Raw genomic sequence first — 18,691 nt, 5'->3', positions numbered from 1 at the left:
GACCGAGATCAATGATCAAGATTTCAAAAATAGTGCCGAAACTCCTAACGACCCTCAACCTTCCATCTCCGGTGCTGGTGCCTCTCAGTCACGTTCAGTTGTACCTTGTCGCAAGAGAAAACTAACACATGTATTCTTGCGTGGCCAGGCCTCGGACTTGAATAATGGTGATGATAGTGATGTGGACTTCGATTTTATTACTCTTGATAACTATTTGAGTAGTGATAGCGAGGAATCGTAATCACCAGTGAAGCATCAGTATATACGCCCCTGCATGCACTCTGGTAGTGTACCATATGCAATTCCAACGGGACGGAGTACATCCCGTGGCCCTACACCTGGAATAGACAGTGAAAGTGATGTGGCTACAATTGGTATGGATAGACCACAGACATCAGTACATGATGGTGGTGCCACGGGCACACAGCATGACACACCAGCCCAGGCTGGGACCCACACTGCTGACTTAGCAGATCTAGAAAAAAGCGGAGCATCTACCACCACACCACAACCTGCACAACTACAACCAGCTTATGATGTCCAGTGTCCACCAGCAAACTGCATCTGGGATTGGCAGCAAAATCCCAATTTTGTTCCCAATCCACATCAGTTTGATGAAACTCAAAGTGGAATCCTACCATCTTCTTCCCTTGGAAACACTGCAAATGAACTGGAAGTCTTTGAACTATTCTTTGACCAGCCCTTGATGGGAAATATTGTCCGGGAAAGTAACAAGTATTTTGAGTACATCATGGCAAATACAGTGATATCACCACAGTCAAGACTACACCAGTGGAAGGAGACAACTGTGGCTGAAATGTACGTTTTTTGCAACATTAATGCTTATGCCTCATGTCTATAAGCAAAATATAAAATTACTGGTCCACAGGTCGGGTAAGTTATACCCTGGCCTTCAGTGAAATCATCCCAGTGAACAGATTTATCTTACTGGTACGTATGTTGCACTTCTCTGACAAAACCAGGCCTTACAGAAATGACAGGTTATACAAGAATAGAAATGTTTTTATGTATCTAAAACAAAAGTTCAACATGTCCTTTTATCCATTCAAGAATCTTGTAATTGATGAGCCTTTGATTTTGTTCAAATGCAGACTACCATTTAAACAGCATATACAGTGGACCCTCTGTTTTCGTCGTTCTCCGTTATCGTTGATTTTGGTTTTGGCTGATTTTTCGTTGATTTTTCGGTTCTGTTGTCATCGATTACCTCCGTTTTCATTGATCGTACGGAAATTGTCCAGTGCCCAGCATGCAGAAAAAGTCGCCTCCCACACCATTCTCAGCCAGTGTAGCGTTGTTTCTCGTTGAGTAAACATATCCTGCCAGGTCGTACGAAACATTTCATAATATACCATTGTTTTTTGTCACTTGTTTATTGTGTGTGACTGCTAAATAAGCCGCCATGGGCCCAAAGAAAGCGCCTAGTGCCAGCCCTTTGGTAAAGAATGAGAAATACGATATAATTCAAGAAAAAGTTTGTAGAAAAATACAAGTGATGGTGGTAGTGATGGTGGTAAAGGGTAGTAGTGGTTGTGATGGTGGTAGAGGGTAGTAGTGGTTGTGATGGTGGGAGAGGGTGGTAGTGGTTGTGATGCTGGTAGAGGGTAGTAGTGATGCTGGTAGTGGTTGTGATTGTGGTAGAGGGTTCCTTTTTCAGTGATTCAACGATTCTACTTACCCCTCCAGTGTTGTTGGAGTTTTGTTAGGTAAGACACATATGCAACAGTTAGGTATCTTTATTTTGAAACTAGTGAGAACGGCTGGGTTTGAGAGGGACCTGCCCTCCCAAATCAACCTACGTCTCACCTCCTGGCACTATATAAGGCCCGATTCTGTCACTTCAACTTCATATTGTTTCAGACAACGGAACAATGCTCTTCTCCAGACTGAGGGACTGACCACCTCAAAACTTTAAGGGTGATGGACTGATTACATCGTCTTCATGTATCTTCTGCTTCTATCAACTTTTCTGTACTCGACTGAAGAAGCCTACTGTGTAGGCGAAACGTTTCAAAATAAAGATACCTAACTGTTGCATATGTGTCTTACCTAACAATCTGTCGGTATTTTATACCATTTTAATGTTCATTCTGTCAGACACTGCAACACAAGGGTATCTTGGTACAGACCATCAACTTCGACCTCTACTAGTGAGAACGGCTGGGTTTGAGAGGGACCTGCCCTCCCAAATCAACCTACGTCTCACCTCCTGGCACTATATAAGGCCCGATTCTGTCACTTCAACTTCATATTGTTTCAGACAACGGAACAATGCTCTTCTCCAGACTGAGGGACTGACCACCTCAAAACTTTAAGGGTGATGGACTGATTACATCGTCTTCATGTATCTTCTGCTTCTATCAACTTTTCTGTACTCGACTGAAGAAGCCTACTGTGTAGGCGAAACATTTCAAAATAAAGATACCTAACTGTTGCATATGTGTCTTACCTAACAATCTGTCGGTATTTTATACCATTTTAATGTTCATTCTGTCAGACACTGCAACACAAGGGTATCTTGGTACAGACCATCAACTTCGACCTCTACTAGTGAGAACGGCTGGGTTTGAGAGGGACCTGCCCTCCCAAATCAACCTACGTCTCACCTCCTGGCACTATATAAGGCCCGATTCTGTCACTTCAACTTCATATTGTTTCAGACAACGGAACAATGCTCTTCTCCAGACTGAGGGACTGACCACCTCAAAACTTTAAGGGTGATGGACTGATTACATCGTCTTCATGTATCTTCTGCTTCTATCAACTTTTCTGTACTCGACTGAAGAAGCCTACTGTGTAGGCGAAACGTTTCAAAATAAAGATACCTAACTGTTGCATATGTGTCTTACCTAACAATCTGTCGGTATTTTATACCATTTTAATGTTCGTTGTTGGAGTTTTATAGGGCTACAGAAAACGCCGCTGTCTCAGCTGCAGCCTTCACCAATATTATGTACTGCTTATGCCCTCAGTGGCCCTTACACCCAACAACAACAGAACACCTGTCATTACATACATAATGATGTATTTTATTCATTCTAGAGTATATGTCATGTTTCTATGTTAATATTGTTTATTATGTCATATTAGTTGAATTGTGATAGATAAATAAGCCATTAAGGCATTACGTAAAATGAAAGGGGGTAAAGCAGCTGGAACTGATGGGATCATGACAGAAATGTTAAAAGCAGGGGGGGATATAGTGTTGGAGTGGTTGGTACTTTTGTTTAATAAATGTATGAAAGAGGGGAAGGTACCTAGGGATTGGCAGAGAGCATGTATAGTCCCTTTATATAAAGGGAAAGGGGACAAAAGAGACTGTAAAAATTACAGAGGAATAAGCTTACTGAGTATACCAGGAAAAGTGTACGGTAGGGTTATAATTGAAAGAATTAGAGGTAAGACAGAATGTAGGATTGCGGATGAGCAAGGAGGTTTTAGAGTGGGTAGGGGATGTGTAGATCAGGTGTTTACATTGAAGCATATATGTGAACAGTATTTAGATAAAGATAGGGAGGTTTTTATTGCATTTATGGATTTAGAAAAGGCATATGATAGAGTGGATAGAGGAGCAATGTGGCAGATGTTGCAAGTATATGGAATAGGTGGTAAGTTATTAAATGCTGTAAAGAGTTTTTATGAGGATAGTGAGGCTCAGGTTAGGGTGTGTAGAAGAGAGGGAGACTACTTCCCGGTAAAAGTAGGTCTTAGACAGGGATGTGTAATGTCACCATGGTTGTTTAATATATTTATAGATGGGGTTGTAAAGGAAGTAAATGCTAGGGTGTTTGGGAGAGGGGTGGGATTAAATTATGGGGAATCAAATTCAAAATGGGAATTGACACAGTTACTTTTTGCTGATGATACTGTGCTTATGGGAGATTCTAAAGAAAAATTGCAAAGGTTAGTGGATGAGTTTGGGAATGTGTGTAAAGGTAGAAAGTTGAAAGTGAACATAGAAAAGAGTAAGGTGATGAGGGTGTCAAATGATTTAGATAAAGAAAAATTGGATATCAAATTGGGGAGGAGGAGTATGGAAGAAGTGAATGTTTTCAGATACTTGGGAGTTGACGTGTCGGCGGATGGATTTATGAAGGATGAGGTTAATCATAGAATTGATGAGGGAAAAAAGGTGAGTGGTGCGTTGAGGTATATGTGGAGTCAAAAAACGTTATCTATGGAGGCAAAGAAGGGAATGTATGAAAGTATAGTAGTACCAACACTCTTATATGGGTGTGAAGCTTGGGTGGTAAATGCAGCAGCAAGGAGACGGTTGGAGGCAGCGGAGATGTCCTGTCTAAGGGCAATGTGTGGTGTAAATATTATGCAAAAAATTCGGAGTGTGGAAATTAGGAGAAGGTGTGGAGTTAATAAAAGTATTAGTCAGAGGGCAGAAGAGGGGTTGTTGAGGTGGTTTGGTCATTTAGAGAGAATGGATCACAGTAGAATGACATGGAAAGCATATAAATCTATAGGGGAAGGAAGGCGGGGTAGGGGTCGTCCTCGAAAGGGTTGGAGAGAGGGGGTAAAGGAGGTTTTGTGGGTAAGGGGCTTGGATTTCCAGCAAGCGTGCGTGAGCGTGTTAGATAGGAGTGAATGGAGACGAATGGTACTTGGGACCTGACGATCTGTTGGAGTGTGAGCAGGGTAATATTTAGTGAAGGGATTCAGGGAAACCGGTTATTTTCATATAGTCGGACTTGAGTCCTGGAAATGGGAAGTACAATGCCTGCACTTTAAAGGAGGGGTTTGGGATATTGGCAGTTTGGAGGGATATGTTGTGTATCTTTATATGTGTATGCTTCTAGACTGTTGTATTCTGAGCACCTCTGCAAAAACAGTGATAATGTGCGAGTGTGGTGAAAGTGTTGAATGATGATGAAAGTATTTTCTTTTTGGGGATTTTCTTTCTTTTTTGGGTCACCCTGCCTCGGTGGGAGACGGCCGACTTTTTTAAAAAAAAAAAAAAAAAAAAAAAAATAAGCCATAGAGGTGATATTAGTGTCATATTCTCCAACAATAAACTCGCCTCCCTTCCCCTATGCCTGGACTGCTATACATCAACAAGTCTTCAATAAAGGTATGTGTTATGTTAAATGTTCATTTATACATTTTATTAGTGCTTTATATTTATTTGTCATTCTTTTCTGCATGTAAATATATTTAAGCTAGGGAAGTGACCCCCTGATAAGGACTTGCTACCTAGTCCTTATGGAGGGAGATGCCCCTTCCAAACAATAACCTCTCTTCCCTCTCTCCTCCTCCCTGTCTTCCATCCATCAACAACAGCCTTCAATAAAGGTAAGTGTCATGTGTAATGTTCATTCTATTGTGTATGTAAATTATCTTTAATTAAGGTAAAAATATTTTTTATGATACTTCTGGGTGTCTGGAACGGATTAATTCCATTTACATTATTTCTTATGGGGGTAATGGTTTCAGTTTTGGCTGCTTTCAGTTTTGACCAATGGCTCTGGAATGGATTAAACATGAAGACGGGTCCACTGTACCGAGCAAGAGGAAATGCTTAGGTATAAAACTGTTTGTACTCTGTAACTGTGATAATGGCCTGGTATTGGACATAATTGTATACACGGAAAGTAAAACATCGAAAGATACCAGGATGTTATTGGGTATCTCAGGTGATGTAGTAAGAACAATGATGGCACCATATCTTGGTAAGGGGCATACATTATATACTGATAAGTGGTACTCAAGCCCCTTACTCATTGATTTCTTGTGAGTGAACATGACAGACGTGTGTGGCACAATGCGTTCTAACCGTAAACACATGCCCAGGTTCAATGCAGGCACTTGTAGTGGTGAAGTGCAGGTTTTTGCTGCCAATGACATCATGGCATTATGGTGGCATGACAAACGAGATGTCACATTGTTGACATTTATTCACCATAACGAAGGAAAGACAGTGGCGAAGTGGATAGAGCGACTAATGAATGTATTCTAAAACCAGCAACAGAAATTGATTACATACAAAACATGCGTTTGGTTGACAAATGTGACATGCAGATTGGCTTTGCCGATTGTGTTTGTAAGAGTTACAAGTGGTACATGAAACTTTTCTTCCATATCATGGACATTTCAATGCTCAGTGCATATAATATGTACCAAATAAATTTAGACTGGCAACAGACCTCTGTATGGTGAATTTTGTTTATCTGTCATCGCACAACTAATAATCAAGTACCAGGTCACAACACCTGCTATACAAAACCGTCCATGAACTGATCACCAATTACCCAATTGTTTGAGGCGGGAATGTGATCACTTCCAAATACAGCTTCCTGCAACTAAGAAGAAATGTGCTCAGAAGAGATGTTTTCTGTGCACAAACAAAACGATGGCCATGTAAATGGTTTGTGTGAGAAATGTAATGCACCACTGTGCGTGATACCTCGTTTCAAAGACTTCCACAGACTGCAGCAGTTCTAGGAACATGTCCAGTGACTGTACATATGTAAATACATCATAGAACATTACAGTGGAATCCCTCCCCGGAGTTTTGTGATTAATCCGTTCCAGAGAGTCTGCTGAATGGCGAAACCAATTTTCCCCACAAGAAATAATGGAAATCCAATTATCTGTTTCAGATGCCCAAAGGTATTAACAAAAAGTATTTTTTTTTAAAGATTAAATATAGATTTACATACAGAAAACAATGACAAATAAATATAAAGCACTAATAAAATGGATAAATGAACATTTAACCCTTAAACGGTCCAAAGAGATTGACGTTCAGATTCGTAGTGCTACAAAAGTAGATCTACTTTTTTTTTACATATTTTCAAATATAACAAAAAAAATGTAGATAAAAGTTATTTTTTACACGTTTTCAAATGTAAAACAAAAAAGATGATCTACATTTTTGTACATACTTTCAGATGTTGAAAAAACGTATATATACGTTTGGACCATTTAAGGGTTAACATCACACTTACCTTTATTGAAGACTTGTTGGTGTACGGCAGACAGGTAGGAGGGGAGAGGGAGGCAAGTTTATTATGCTTCAATATGACGTTAATATCATCTCTACTGCTTATTTATCAATCACAATTCGTCTAATATGACAATAGACAATATTAATAACAAGGAAACATGATAAGTACTCTAGAATGAATAAAATATGTCATAACATATGTGAGTAGTAAGTGGTGGTGATGGTGTTGAGTTTATAAGGGCCACTGAGAGAAGCCGTACATATTAGTGGTAGTTCAGGTGGCAGCAGAAGCCACCAACACTATTCACACTGAAACAATGTAAATAATTTATAAATAAGAAATATTTACACTTTATAAATAAGAAATATTTACACTTGGAGATGATGTTAGTTTAGTTAGTTTGATGGAGGAGATGCTGGCAGAGGTTTAGGGTGGTGGAAGATAGCAGGGCAGCGTATGTTCAGTGGCCCTATACACCTACACTTTTGTGTCATTTTTCTAATGCTTAATTGCTCAACTTGCTACACTGTTAATGCAACACTTTATCGCTGGCTGGCGCCCTTTATTGATACCTGCTGCATTAGTATCGTACATATTGTAGAATCACTAAAGAAGGCACATTCTCCTCTCTCTCTTCCTCCTCCACTTTAGTACTTTGCTACGAGCTTTTTCTTGAATTCTATCGTGTTTCTTTCATTCTTTACCAAAGGCCTGGCACTAGGAGCTTTCTTTGGGCCCATGGTGGCTTATTTAGCAGTTGCAAGCACAAAAAACAATGGATTATTATGAAATGTGTCGTATGAACCCGTGGGGTGTTGGTCACTCGCTGATAAACAATGGCACACTGCGAGTGAATGGTGCAGTAGACTGGCTTTGTGTGCTGGCTGATGCTGGGATGCCGCTTGGACACGTACCAGAAAGTCACCAAATCACAAGGCCAATCATGAACCGCGAGGCTGTATTTTGACGAAAAAAGTTGCCCTATGTCAGATTACATGAAAGTTGTGGCCACCGAAACGCAGGGGTCCACTGTACTTGCAACATTTTTGTGTTTTTTTTTGTTGTAAACAAGTTTTGTAAGCAATATAATGATTAACAAATTAGTGTGGTTATTGTGTTGAATACAGTGAGTGTACACTTATACATTATATTGTTCTCACAGGCCACAAAAGTTACTGGAAAGAAGAATATTAGAAAAGAAAAGAAAAAGGTAACAAAAACCTTAAAATAAAAAATGTAACTTTACAGAAGTCGCGGATGTTGCCACCATCCGGTCATTGAGGGTCAACTTCACACCTCTATATCTTGAAAAGTATTGATCAGCAAAAAACTTATTACCTACACAAAGTTATTGTCTTTAACTAACCCCTTGACTGTCGCAACCCCCAATCCTGAGGTGTCTCCTGGTGTCACAAAATTTAAAAAAAAAAATATTTTTTTCTTATGAAATGATAGAGAATCTTTTCCCGATTGTAATGACACCAAAAGAACGAAATTTGATGGAAAACTGACGGAATTACGCTCTCGCGAAGTTAGCGACCTCGGCGATATTTACAAATCGGCAATTTCGCCCATTTTGAGCCCTATTTTCGGCTAATTCCATTGTTCCAGTCGACCAAACTCATAGCTATTTCTTTAGAACTCCGTTTTTTCTATCGATTGAGAACAAGAAACTGCCCATTTACTGATTTCAACTACCCAATAATATGGTCAGAAATTTGCAATTTGGCCAATTTCATGAAAATTACAAAATATGACAATTTCAAAATAAGGTCCAGAATGAACAATGCAAACATTCCTGGCTCTAAAGTAACATTTTCTTTGTTCATCAGTCACATCTCCAGGCCCCTCTGATATTACTCTTGGTTTCTATTTTGAATTTTTATTCAAACAAAAAATAGAAGATTTACTGTTATGCAGACTACTGCAATACTGTAATAATTGTACAAATAATGTCAACCCATTTATGACTGCATATTAGAATGTCTAGTTGGACATTTATTAGACAATGACATCAATTGTTTACTTTCGAACATCGGCAAAAATCAAACATTTCCCCTACTTTGAGCTCCATTTCCAGGTTCTTTTCATTGTAAAACCACTCAAAATCACCTCTGTTTCTATAATATATTTTCCATTCTATCAAATGAGACCAAGAAAACGAGAATACAACCATAAATACTATATGAAAGTAGACCACAAAGTCTGCATTTTAATTAAAAAAAACGGTCAGTTTTTTTTTCTCATTATGCACTGCATGCTCCAGGATTTTTTTCATATGGTGCACACTGACCACACAGACCCATTCTCTCACATGTGGGCCTACCAGCTTTCTCGTGCTTGATTTGAAGCCGCTAGAATTTGAGTATACATTGTATATACATACGTCATACACGGTGGCTCGTAAGACGTATATATACGACCGAAATAGTTAATCCTGCAATTTTTTTGTTTTTCCCCCAAAAAATTTCTTGAACCTTTGCTCACACTTTGAGATTTGGCCTCTGGACCCTGAAAGTGTTAAGCCAATTCCATTGTTCCAGTCAACCAAATTTTTTACTATTTCGCTCACATGCTTTCCGTTTTATCAGTTGAGCACAAGAAACTGCCTAGTTAGTTACTTCATCTCTCCTATAAACTGCACATTAATCAGTAATTTGGCCAGTTTTAGTCAATTTAAAAAAAAAAAGAGTACATAAACAGTGTAGACATTCCTGGCCCTAAAATAACATTTCCTCTCTTCATTAGTCACATTCCTAGGCCTACCTATATACATGTAGTATATATTACATTTACCTTCCATCTTGAATTCTTATTTAAACAAAAAATAGAAGATCTATTAACTCTTTCAGGGTCCAGACTCCCTGATCTGAAACTTGTTCTCTGGGTCTGACACACACACACACACACACACACACGCATGCACACACGCACACGCATGCACACACGCACACACACGCACACACACGCACACACACGCACACACTCTCACATGCTCACTCTCTTTCTCTCACTCTCACTCTCTCACACTCTCACTCTCTCACACTCACACTCTCTCACTCTCTCACACTCACACTCTCTCACTCTCTCACTCTCTCACTCTCTCTCTCTCTCTCTCTCTCTCTCTCTCTCTCTCTCTCTCTCTCTCTCTCTCTCTCTCTCTCTCTCTCTCTCTCTCGCTCCCAAAAAAATTCAACTACTCAATAAATTGATCAGAATTTTGGTAATTTGACCAATTTTACACAGAATTAAAAAGCTAATTTAACCCTTTCAGAGTTTCAGCCGTGCTGGTACAGCTTACACACCAGGGTTTTTGACGTACTAGTACGCCTAAATTCTAGCACCCTCAAATCTAGTGAGAGAAAACTGGTAGGCCTACATATGAAAGAATGGGTCTATGTGGTCAGTGTGTGCAGTATAAAAAAAATCCTGCAGCACACAGTGCGTAATGAGAAAAAAAACGTGTTTTTGGATTAAAACAGCGATTTTGCAGTGTATTTTCGTATGGTATTTATTGTTGTATTCTAGTTTTCCTGGTCTTATTTTATAGAATAGAAGACATACTACAGAAATTGAGTGGATTTTGACTGGTTTTACAATTAAAATTACCTGGAAATTGAGCTCAAAGTAGCAGAAATGTTTGATTTTTACCAAAGTTCAAGAGTAAACAAATCATGCAAACGTCCAATACACGTCAACTGGTGAGTAATATTCTTTCACAAGTGCGCTGATATTATTTATACCATTTCTACACTAATGCAGTAGCCTGCATAACAGTAAATCTTCTATTTTTTGTGAGAATAAAAATTCAAAGTGCAAAGCAAAAGAATGTAAGGGGGGCGTGGGGACGTGACTAATGAACAGAGGAAAAGTTATTTTAGTGCCAGGAATGTCTTTCTTGTTTATTCTGGACCCTATTTGGAAATTGGCATCTTTTGAAATTTGTGTGAAATTCGCAAAATTGCTAAATTCTGACCACTATTGGATACTTGAAATCGGTAAATGGGTGGTTTCTTGTACTCATTCGATAGAAAAAAATGGAGTTCTAGCGAAATAGTTACGATTTTTGTTAACTAGTACACTGGAATTGGCTGAAAATAGGGCTCAAAGTGGGCAAAATCGCCGATGCGTAAACATCATCGAGACTGCTTACTTCGCGAGAGCATAATTCCGTAAGTTTTCCATCAACTTTCATACTCTTGGTGTCATTATGATCGAGAAAAGTTTCTCTATCTTTTCATAAGAAGAAAAAATTTTTTTTTTTTATTTTTTTGAAATTTGGGCGACCCAGAGAACAAGTCTGGGAGATGGCCTTGGGACCCTGAAAGGGTTAAGAATAAGGCCCAGAATAAACAGTGTAGACATTCCTAGCATTAAAACATTTTCCCTGTTCATTAGTCACATCCCCAGGCCTCTCCTATATTACACTTGCTTTCCATTTTGAATTTTTATTCACAGATAAATACAATATTTACTGTTATGCAGACTACTGCATTATTGTAACAATTGTTTATATAATGTCAGGGTATTCGTGAACGTGTATTAGAGCAAACAGTTGGGCATATATTAGACGAGTTACGAGATTAGCGTTCTTTGGAATAATTTGAGGTGAATTTCAAGCTACTCTCAGTCCTGAAACCAATGAAAATCATCCGTATTTCTGTAATATATCTTCCATTCTGTCATATGATACCAAGAAACTGCAAATAAAACCATAAAAAAGCATCTGAAAGTCGCTGTTGTAAACCATACACGTGGTCACAGTTTTGTTTTCCCCATCAAGCACCGCGTGGGGATTGATATATATATATATATACATACATACAGTGGACCCTCGACCAACGATATTAATCCGTTTCTGAGAGCCCATCGTTAAGCGAAATTATTGTTAGTCGAGTTAATTTTCTTCATAAGAATGAAAATCAAATTAATCCATGCAAGACACCCAAAAGTATTGAAAAAAAAATTTACACATGAAATATTACTTTTAATACACACAAACTGAAGAAGACATGTACAATTACATGACACTTACCTTTATTGAAGATCTGGTGATGACTGATGGGATGGGAGGGGGGGAGAGTGTGGATGGTGTTAGTATTTAGAAGGGGAATCCCCTTCCTTTGGGACTTGAGGTGTCAAGTCCTTTTCCAGGGTTACTTCCCTTCTTCTTTTAATGCCACTAGGACCAGCTTGAGAGTCGCTGGACCTCTGTTGCACAACATATCTGTCCATAGAGGCCTGCTTCTTTTAATGCCACTAGGACCAGCTTGAGAGTCGCTGGACCTCTGTTGCACAACATATCTGTCCATAGAGGCCTGTACCTCCCGTTCCTTTATGACATTCCTAAAGTGTTTCACAACATTGTCAGTGTCACAATTAAACAGTTGTTCAGGTTTCAATTCTTCACTGTCTATGTACTCCTTGAATTCCTGCACATATTTTTCAGCTGCTTTTTTGTCCGAACTGGTATCCTCACCATGCCTTATCACACTATGTATGCCACTACGGTTCTTAAATCTCTCAAACCAACCTTTGCTGGCCTTAAATTCACTCACATCACCACTAGTTGCAGGCATTTTTCTAATTAAATCGTCATGCAACTTCCTAGCCTTTTCACATATGATCGCTTGAGAGATGCTGTCTCCTGCTATCTGTTTTTCGTTTATCCACACCAATGACAGTCTCTCAACATCTTCTATCACTTGCGATCTTAAGTTTCGAAAACGTAGTTGCGCCTTTGGCAAGAACAGTTTCCTTGATTGCCGTTTTCTTGGCCACAATAGTAGCGATGGTTGATTGGGGTTTTGTGTACAACCTGGCCAGCTCGGAGACACACACTCCACTTTCATACTTAGCAATAATCTCTTTCTTCTTATCCATAATAGTTCTCACCCTTTTTGCTGTAGGGTTGGCACTAGAAGCTTTCCTGGGGCCCATGGTGACTTATTTTGCAGGTGCAATCACTAAAAACGCTGTGATAATATGAAATGTTCCGATTGTATGTTTGGATGGGACCGCGGTGGCTGGCTGGCTTGTAAACACTGGCCACAAGTGGACGCGTCTCGAACAGAACGAATCGTGTTCGTCGAGTTTTTTAGCGCTAGTCGAGGCAAAGTTTTTGCGTTAAAATGTATCGCTAGTCGGATTTAACGTTAGACAATGCCATCGTTGGTCGAGGGTCCACTGTGTGTGTGTGTGTGTGTGTGTGTGTGTGTGTGTGTGTGTGTGTGTGTGTGTGTGTGTGTGTGTGTGTTGGACACTCGCTGCACAGACCTCATTCTCTCTCATCCAAAATTTACTGCTAACAGCTTAACTAAGTGAACTGACCTGATGCTGTAGAACTACATCAGGGTCCCTGGCCTCAATGGTGTAGTTTTACATGATGGGCAGTGAAAGGGTTAATGACCTAAATAGGGGCCAATGGAATGGTTCTTTTGGTGTTAACCATGTTAAGCGACTCTCATTTTCCCACAAGCCCCATGTTATAACTGGAAATGGGGAACGGGACTATAATATTCCAAATCTAATTTTTATTAATGTTTTTAGTGATGAAAATGAAAATAATAATGTGTATTCCCTATGAGTGCGTAACACGGAATAGTATGATAAAGTAAATAGAATCTGATTGTTTGAGTGCATGAGGAACATTGTTTTATATTATACATCCCACCACTGCTCCCTTCATTGAATTGTCGAGCAGTTGCAGTATTGGGTGACAGCACGTGAGCTGCTTTTTTTTGTACATAAGTGGTGGCAAATTATTTAGGTTGAAGAGGAAACTGTATAAGCATCTTCACCAGGTGCCAGATCATCCAGGCTGTGTTGGATATGTGGGGCAGCGGGCCTCCAGCAACAACAGCCTGGTTGACCAAGCAAGCACCAGATGAGCCTGGCCCATGGCCAATCTCCGAGAGTAGTGAAACTCGTGAAACTCCCGAAACTCTTCAAAGGTATATTTCCTGTCTTGTTTTTCAGTGATTTTATGATGAGAGAGACTTCAGTAGGAACTAGATAGTATAGAGAATTTGGATAATTTCCAGTAAGGTAGCCATTTGCCTTGTACTGTATTTAAAGTTGGGATTTTGCTTGCTAGTTTTGATCCTATAGTGAAGAATTCATTAAGTTTGTTGGCAGTGTCTACAGGCTGGATGTGAGGTTCATCTGGTTAAGTTTATATATCTGTTTCTGGATGGTTTTCAAGAGGCCAGGATTTCAAAGAAGGTTTTCCAGGTCTTTTTTGCATCCTTTTTTTATTTTGCTAAATCTGTTTGCATAATTAAATTGTTTAGACTTCCTTATTAGATTAGCAAGTATTGACATATATCATTTGGTCTGTTCTTTTGATATTAAGCCCAGTCTGAACTGTTTTTCATATTGATGACTTATCAATGGATTTGAGGATGTTATTTGTAAGCCATGGGGTTGTTTAGTATCTTTACTGTGACGTGTTTAGTTTTAAATACAAAAAGGCGCACTACCTTGATTTGAACAATACACACAGTCTCTCCTGTGTGTGGGTTGTTTGTGTCTGTTTAGTTTTAATTAAACAGTGTTGTAGTTTTTTTTTTTTTTTTAACCCTTTCACTGTCAAGAGCCCTGCTCACAACCTTCCTCTCAGTGTCGAAGAATTTAAAAAAAAATTATCATGAAACGATAAGAGAATCTTTTCCTGATGGTAATGACACCAAAAGTACAAAATTTGATGGAAAACTTGCAGATTTACACTCTTGTGAAGTTAGCGGTCTCGGCAGCATATGCGCATTGGCAATTTCGCCCACTTCGAGCCCTCTTTTTGACCAGTTCCATTGTTCCAGTTGACCAAACTCATAGCTAATTCACTAGAACTCCATTTGTTCTATCAACTGAGTATAAAAAACCACCCATTTACCAATTACAACTACCCAATAAAGTGGTCAGAAATTGGCAGTTTGGCCGATTTAACAAATTTCAAAAGATGCCAATTTCAATATAGGGGCCAGAATAAACAATGCAGACATTCCTGGCACTGAAATAAAATTTTCTTTGTTCATTAGTCACATCTCCAGGCCCCTCTTACATTACTCTTGCTTTCCATTTTGAATTTTTATTCACACAAGAAATAGTAGATTTACTGTTATGCAGACTAGTGCATTATTGTAATTGTATAAATAATGTCAACCCATTCGTGACTGTGTATTAAAGTGGCCAGTTGAACTTGGATGGTGATGTCATTTGTTTACTCTTGAACATCGGCAAAAATCAAACATTTCCGCTACTTTGAGCTCAATTTCAAGGTACCTTTCAGTGGGAAACCAATCAAAATTGTCTCTATTTCTGTTATATATCTTCCATTCTTTCAATTGAGACCAGGAAAACAAGAATACAACCATAAATACTACATGAAAATATACCTCATAATAGCCGTTTTAAACCAAAAACACGGTGGGAGTTTTTTCTCTCATTATGCACTGTGTGCTGCAGGATTCTTTTTTATACTGCACACACTGACCACACAGACCCATTCCCTCACACATAGGTCTACCAGCTTTCTCCCACTAGATTTGAAGCTGCTAGAATTTTGGCATATTAACCCTTTGAGGATCGAGAGGCCCTCTCCCAAATTTGTTCTCAGGGTCGAAAAATTTTTGAAAAAAAAAAAAGAAAATCTTATGAAATGATAGAGAATCTTTTTCTAATCATGACGACACCAAAAGTATGAAATTTGATGGAAAACTTACTGAATTATGCTCTCATGAAGTTAGCGGTCTGGAAGTGGGCGATTTCGCCCTCTTTGAGGCCTATTTTCAGCCATTTCCAATGTTGCAGCTGACTAAAATTATAGCTATTTCCCTAGAACACCATTTGTTCTATCGATTAAGTACAAGAGTCAGCCAGTTTACCAATTTCAACTACCAAAGATGTCAATTTCAAAATAGGGTCCAGAATAACCAAGACAGACATTCATGGCACGAAAATATTTTATCTGTTCGTTAGTCACGTCTCTAGGCCCCTCTTACATTACTTTTGCTTTCCATTTTGAATTTTTATTCTCAGAAAATAGGAAGTTTTCTGTTATGTATACTACTGCATCAATGTAAAAATGGTATAAATGATATCAGACCTCCTGTGAAAGAATATTAGACTCACCAGTTGACATGTATTGGATGCGTGGCTTGATTTGTTTACTCCTGAACATCGGCAAAAATCGATCATTTTTGCTACTTTAAGCTTAATTTCAAGGTATTTGGCATTGTGAAACCAATCAAAATCATCTCTGTTTCTGTAATATATCTTCCATTCTATCAAATTAGACCAAGGAAACGAGAATACAACCATAAATACCATATGAAAATACACTAGAAAGTTGCTGTTTTAAACCAGAAAGTTTTTTTTTTTCTTTTCTCATGCACAGCGTGCTTCAGGAATTTTTTTCTACTGCGCACACTGACCACACAGACCCATTCTTTCATATGTAGGCCTGCCAGCTTTCTTCCACCAGATTTGAAGATGCTAGAATTTAGACGTACAAGTACGTGACCAACCCTGGCTGCAATGATGTACTTGTACGTGTCCGACCCTCAAAGGGTTAATACGGCACCAACACTAGCTTGTAAGCTGTACTAATACGACACTGACAGTGAAAGGGTTGAAGAAAACTTGTGATGCATCCATCAATATCTTGGCTGTCGGCTAACTCTGTGCCAATCAATGTCACTTAATTCTGAAATAGTGTTCTGATGACTCCTCATCGAGACGAAATGAGATCTTACTAGTGTCTCTAAACAGTTTAGACATGTTGGATAATGAACATGTAGGGTAGTGATCTGTGGTGTTATCTGTGATTATCCCTGCTTTGAGAGATAATATAGTATTGGACTAGGTCAAGTACTGAGGCACTTGTCTCAGAGATTCTTGTTGGCTTAATTATAGATGGTAGTAGAAAGCAGTTGTTCCTAGTGTTTGTGAAGTCGGCTACTTGATGGTCAGCTGCTTGGATAAGGTTTATGTTTAAGTAGCCAGCAATTATTAGGTTGTGCTTATTCATCTGTGTCTATTATGTTTTTTAGGTTGTCACAGATTGTCAGAGGCACTATAGTTTATAGCAATTGGAAATTTAATATTTATGGCCATAAAAAAAATTAATTTTAGACTAGTACATTGAAATGTTGTACACTACTAGTGCTGTTCCTGAGATCTTTGCATTCTAAGAATTACAAAAATTGCCTGACACATTAAGAACAAAGATATGATAAATATTTTAAAACCAACCTTCACTTTTTTTTATAGTAATATTATATAATAACTTGCCACTCTTGTGGCAACTAAACAATCAGTACATTCAAGACTTAATGCTTTTTATAAATATGTACCTCAACTAACATTGCAGTTTTCTGGAAGAAACCTTATTTAATCTCAGATTTTCAGTTTTATGAGCTTCAGACTTCATTTATGCAAATGTTCAAATCAGATACAGTGGTCCACTTTTAAGTGTCTTGCCTGAACTGATAAAACATTACTATTTTGTTGATAAGCCTCAGATTCTCTCAACTTCTCTGCACAACCATCATACTAAAGCAATCTGTGAATTTTTCCACATACACAAACATTAATCACATTTTTTGAGTATATTCTTTTTATGCATACAGTGTGGCAGCATTTCTCACAAAATCACAACAATAGGATTGCAAACAAATCAGAGTGGGTGGGACTTGAACCCATGGCAAGTGAGTTCTAAAAGTCACAGGCCAGTGATTTTTTAGGAGTCACTAGCCATGGGTTCAAGCCCTACCCATTCCATGATTTGTGTGGAAACTTTACTAGCCCATTCATTCCAGAAGTTATTGTGTGGAAACTTAATGTGTTTCACATTCTCTTCCCATCTTGTGCTGGGAAATAGTGTTACTCTTGATTTTTTTTTATTTTCATGAGCTGCCATACTGCATTTTGCTTCCCTTCCTTTTTTGAATTCCTGTGTATTTAGAATGTTGATAAAGGATTATAGTGGCACTGACCATAGACACACTGAGACAGCTGACTAATGTTAGGTTGACTGGCAGCTTACAATGGGGTAAGGGCTGTGAGGTGTATAAATTGTATTTAGTATCTTTACAGGCTTCACCCTTCAAAGGAGGTTCCTTAATGCTGGGGAGGGCCTCTTGATGTAATGAATTGACCAATGCTCCAATTTTTTGAATCAAGCCTGAATACATTCCATTTTCCTAGGTGCTGTATGACCCCAACAGGTTTAGTGCTCCCTCTATGAATGTAATAATAATAGTAATAATTCACAGGCTTCAACCATGCCATATCAGTGTACTTTTATAGTTTTGATATATCTTCAATGAGTTTTAAGTTTTTTTTTTACTCCTGGAGCCTGATCATGGGCCAGGCTTGTCTGGTGTATGTATGGTCAACCAGGTTGTTGCTGCTGGTGGCTCGCTGCCCCACACATCCATCACAGCCTTGTTGATCTGGCACCTGGTGAAGATACTTCTCTAATCAAAAATGTACTGAAAGAGGAGTCGGCTGTTAATTTGCCTGTAATCATGATACAGTAAAAAAAAGCTCTAGGTTTTTAAAATGAAATCGGAGGTGGTAATGGGTACTTGAACTTCCTGTTTCGTGACTCATGAGATCATAACATGTTCCATGATTTGATTTTCTTGTTTCATATAAATGTGTGGAATCAACTAATAGTGACAGCGGACACTAGTCTAGCTTTCTGGTAAAAA

General features: G+C 38.7%; 1 protein-coding gene across 12 annotated transcripts in view; it reads left to right on the top strand.

Annotated features, from left to right (window-relative positions):
- Positions 1-18,691, top strand: part of Hrb27C (Heterogeneous nuclear ribonucleoprotein at 27C) — a 367,211-nt gene that overhangs the window by 89,443 nt on the left and 259,077 nt on the right. The window lies entirely within an intron of this gene.

Source organism: Cherax quadricarinatus, chromosome 53, assembly GCF_038502225.1.
Source record: "Cherax quadricarinatus isolate ZL_2023a chromosome 53, ASM3850222v1, whole genome shotgun sequence".
Lineage (NCBI taxonomy): Eukaryota > Metazoa > Arthropoda > Malacostraca > Decapoda > Parastacidae > Cherax > Cherax quadricarinatus.
Note: the sequence above shows the minus strand (reverse complement) of the source record. Positions and strands in the feature narration are given on the sequence as shown.